Source organism: Acyrthosiphon pisum, unplaced genomic scaffold (genome assembly GCF_005508785.2).
Source record: "Acyrthosiphon pisum isolate AL4f unplaced genomic scaffold, pea_aphid_22Mar2018_4r6ur Scaffold_21465;HRSCAF=24052, whole genome shotgun sequence".
NCBI classification, from domain to species: Eukaryota; Metazoa; Arthropoda; class Insecta; order Hemiptera; family Aphididae; genus Acyrthosiphon; species Acyrthosiphon pisum.
The window spans coordinates 44,902-49,763 of record NW_021770935.1 but is presented as its reverse complement, the minus strand read 5'-3'; the positions used below and the strand labels follow the sequence as shown (position 1 = coordinate 49,763).

General features: G+C 28.9%; 1 pseudogene; it reads left to right on the top strand.

Annotated features, from left to right (window-relative positions):
- The first annotated feature begins 26 nt into the window (after positions 1-26).
- LOC100570094 lies at positions 27-1,262 on the top strand (annotated as a pseudogene).
- The last annotated feature ends 3,600 nt before the right edge of the window (positions 1,263-4,862 follow it).

The window sequence follows — 4,862 nt, the reverse complement described above, 5'->3', positions numbered from 1 at the left end:
AAAAATATTGATAGTTTTAATCAACAATGGTACCACACGGTGTTCTTCCGGCCGCCATGCTTGGCGCTTTATTGCGCCAAGTAAGTAAACCAATATTGCTAATTCTGTTAAAGAAAGAACGAAACAATCTCCAGTATTTCGATCGTATGTATGCATGCCACCTGCTCAGTTTTACAATTGGTGTGAAGTCACTATGAATGTTGGTACCGCAGGAAAGGTCAAACCTTTAAGTGAAACTATGGCCATCGAACTTGGATCAAATTTACCAGGTCATCGAGGTATTGTATTTGTTGCCGCTATAGTTGCATTACTATAGTTGGAATGTAATAGGCGAGTACGTAAAGAACAAGCCAAAGAAGAAGTACGTTTGCAAGAACAAAAAGATTTAATCAATACCATAAGGGATTTGGATTTAATGACCGAACAATACACATTGCTGAATTAAGACGTCTTATACATACCTGGTCGATGATTTAATATCTAAAATTAACAGTGAATCATACCCTGGACCTGATATGTCAGAGACACCAAGTAGCAGTACTGTAAAGAATACTTTTAAAAAGTACTTGAGTAAATACTCAAATACATTTTTTTTTTAGGTATTTAAGATACTACTAAATACTTTAATTGTAAAGTATCTCAAATACTACTCAAATACTTTGAAAAAGTATTTGGAATACTTTTTAAATACTTTTGGTTTTTAAAGTGGGTTTCTAATTATTGTAATATAAACACATATGTAGTAGGTAATCTAATAGTTATCTAATAGTTTTAAATGGAATGTTGTTATTCAATATTCAATAACTTTTTTAGAAATCTGGTCTTCACAAACCTTTGGGCTTCGGCTAACACAGAAGTACAGAATATTAAATAAAACTATTATTCTATTATTGTAGTTGACAATAATATTTTTCCATCCAATTATTTCGAATAAAAATAAAATTTTCGAAATAAAAAACCAAAGTATTCAATACCAAAAAGTATTTAATACAAAAAAAAGTATTTAAAATACCATTCAAAATACTTCATGCTGAAAGTATTTAAAAAGTTATTCAATACTTAAAAAAGTATTTGAATACTTTTACTCAAATACTTTTACTTAAATACTTTACAGGACTGCCACGTAGTACCTAGTAATAAAGTCGATACCAAACGACAGGAACCTGAGCCGAAGTAACAAATTTCTAATAATAATTGATATTAACGAAAATGTATTATTTAAAAGCATTAAAATGTTAATCAAATCATTACAACAAGTTTGACTAAATTAGGTTTTTTTTCCTGAAGAGTCATATTTTTCACATTTTGTTAACATTTATAATTAAAGGGATTAATAAATTCATAATAAAGTTACTATTGTATTAGCAACTATGTTCAAGTTAATTTTGGCCTAGTATTAGTATATTACTATAAATGATAATATTAAAATATAAAACTGAAAATCTTGGAGTTTGGCCGTGTCCTGTGGTGACTGGTGTGTTTGGTGTTTTTAATTTTGTTTGCGATTAAGTAAACGAAGTACCTAATTAATATGAATTTTGATGTGGTAATTCCTGAGTATATTCAAAATTCAAATGTTCCGAGTTACCGTCGAAAATTTACTTTGGTGAGTAACGAAATAAATCATTTTTAACTGTGAACAATTTCTAGTTAGTTTCCAGGAATAATTTTAATTAGATTGATTATTTTAAGAAAATATGTAAATTGCAGATATTTAAATTAGGTACCAAAAACAATCATCGACTTATTATTAACCTTGTATATTTAATTTTAGCAACAAAATATTGTATTTAAATTAATGCCTGTCACGGCGTAAATAAATAAATAATAAATAATAATAAAAATAATAATTACGAAAAAATTTTTAAAAAAAAAATCATATTTTAAGGAAATTAAAAAAGTTATACATATTTGGAAAACCCTTGCCTATAATCAGGTATCTAGGGCCTGTATATTATATAAAAAAAACTCTGAGAAGATCTTTTCTACATGGTGAAGACGTGGACCGTGATTTATACTTTTTACTAAATTCATACTAAATCTATGAAATTTATAGGTCTATGTTTTTACTTACCTATCAGTTATCATGTAGTTATGTCTGTCACCAAATATTTCGGAGTAATTTAATATAATATCGCCTATCGGTATAGTTTATGTTCGAAGTAATTGATATCGGAGTAGTATTGCGATTAGGTTAGGTTAGGTCAGATAATTGTTTCAGTTATTTGAACTACAAGTCTACAAAATATACTACAATAATAATTATTATTAATAAACAACCTTCCTATAAAAAATGCTATAAATTATTCTGCACGATGTGTTCGAAATTATTTTGTGCCTAATCATATCCGAACCTTAACTAATTTGAAATGATTAACTACCTACCATGTTCAATGGTCAGTGCACACACGTGCTCAGTCAAACACTCAAACCAGCTCTTACGTCCAAATAACTGTGTATAATACTTAAAATTTTATTTTAGCAGGCGACGCACCAGGGCTCAGGGCTCTGCCAGAAGTAAGTATTGCCCCCATTTTGATATACACACATGATCTGAAAATGGTACTAATTCAGAACACATTTAAATAGGTACTAATAAATAACAGGTACCTATATTATAATTCATAATGGACAATATAGGTACCTAGGTAGGTACCTACTCATGTAACAAGACACAAGTACATGACCAGTAAATTTGGTAGTTCGGCACTATATTACGACTTTACGAGTATATAGTGAGTATATTCATTATACATAGGTAGCAACCACGCATAAAAATAATAATCATTATATTATTTTAACTTTTAAGATATAGCGTTTGTGTTTTATCTGTATATTATACAATATAAACATATGTTTATTTGACTCTGTTTATTATAAAACGTCATTATGATTTACATCTCAAGGCCAGGTAAATCATCAGTCCTCATCAGCCTCGATCCATTTCTAAATGTTGAACGATATAAGTTTGTAAAGTAATATGTTATATGTTATAATACGTATATTATATTATGGTTAGGTTAAGTTCAGTTTTATATTTTAATCAGCCACTATATTAAAGGTAGGTACTCGTGTAGTTGTAATATCAATATAAATTTGAAAATGATAATGATGTATCTATCTATTAAATGTATGACACAGTATAAATATATAAGTTTTGTTTACATCAATAGATCAGTTTGGAATGTATAATACGTATTATATTATACACCTACCTAATAATAATTTTTGTAACTACTATTCTATACCTACAGCTAGGTACATATGCAATTCCAATAACGAAGTGGCCAAATAGGTATAGACTAGGACACTATTAGGTACCTATAGGAATATTGTGTATTTGTGTTAATATCATTATATGTGATGACGAATATAATACCTATGTAGGTACTACTAAAACAGTCAGTATCTTGGCCGTATAAGTACAAGTATAATGAAATATAAAGCTTGCATACTTGAAAGTTAAAACGATTATTGTTTTATACCTAATTAGGTACTTAAGTACTTATTTTCAGATTTTTTTAATAATTACCAATTGGGAATAAACGTCGTTTTTCTATCTACCTAATACGATTTAAGATAGTACTATCTTAAATCGTGGTGTAACGCTATATAGATACCATCATTTAATCTTATTTGTACCTATGCTATGGAATTGAATTCAACTAATAAGACTAACCCTTCGGCCTTCCGTAACTTTTTTCTCACACAAACTATTCACATGCCTAACCTTTATAATAGTCGATAACTGCAGATATTAATAGATACCTAGTTTACAATGCATTATTTTCAGCATAACATGTATACATTGACCTTAATAATATTATGTACTTAAAGTTCTAAACAGCTTATACATAATTAAATAATGTAATATAATAAAACAACAATATGAAACTACGAAAGCGTGTGACCCAATATGAACGGGGGTGGGATTGAAACCACTTTTAAGTCTTGCCGATGGCGAAGGATCAGACATGCGAGGCATCGGTACCGACAGCTCGCTCTGCGGGACTGTTCTGAAGTCCAGGCTAGCCAACAGATGGCACTTTCGGGCAATCCCACTCGCTAATGAATGAAATCGGCCAAATGTCTATTGCTTTGTATGGTCTTAATCTATATCTATTATTATCTAGTGTATGAAATATTATGCATTCATGAAGGTGAGTAGGTACTGCTTAGATGAGGATAAACGGTAGAAAAGTGCAAACAAACGGAAAAAGTTATTTAAATTAAATATTCTTTTATCTATAAAATATTACCTATACAATTGTTTGTTATTTAGTTATTTAATTAATTAAAATTTAACAATAAAGAACGGTCACACGTACCTACGTCATTTTTTTACTCTAATAACATGTAATTGTAAAAATGTTCAGTACTTAAAGAACATTTTCTATACAAAACCAATCATTTGCATCAGTGACGGCGTGACGCAAACCATTGTCCTGTAATTTGAAAACCAACAATAATCGTTCATCAATCATAAAGACCGGGTCCACTATCTTAATTTAAAAAGAGTTATTTTTATACAATGTCCTGTTATCAGTAATACTTAGCTTAAAAAAACTTTGAGGTTTTTTAGTATATGTTCGACTTTTATAATTCAATAGCCAGTATAGAAATTCTTAATTTAACTTACGTTTATGCTTTTGTCATTCATCCCCAAGTGACATCTGAATAATCATTTAATACACTTTAATTATATATTATATTGTTATATTAAATTATCTTAATATATTATAATCAAAAATATTTAATACCTTTATCTAGGGTATAAATTTCACTATAATTGGTGTCTTGGTGAGGTGTAAAAAATATAAAGATTATATATTATATATTGTTTTAAATACTTCGCGCAAACC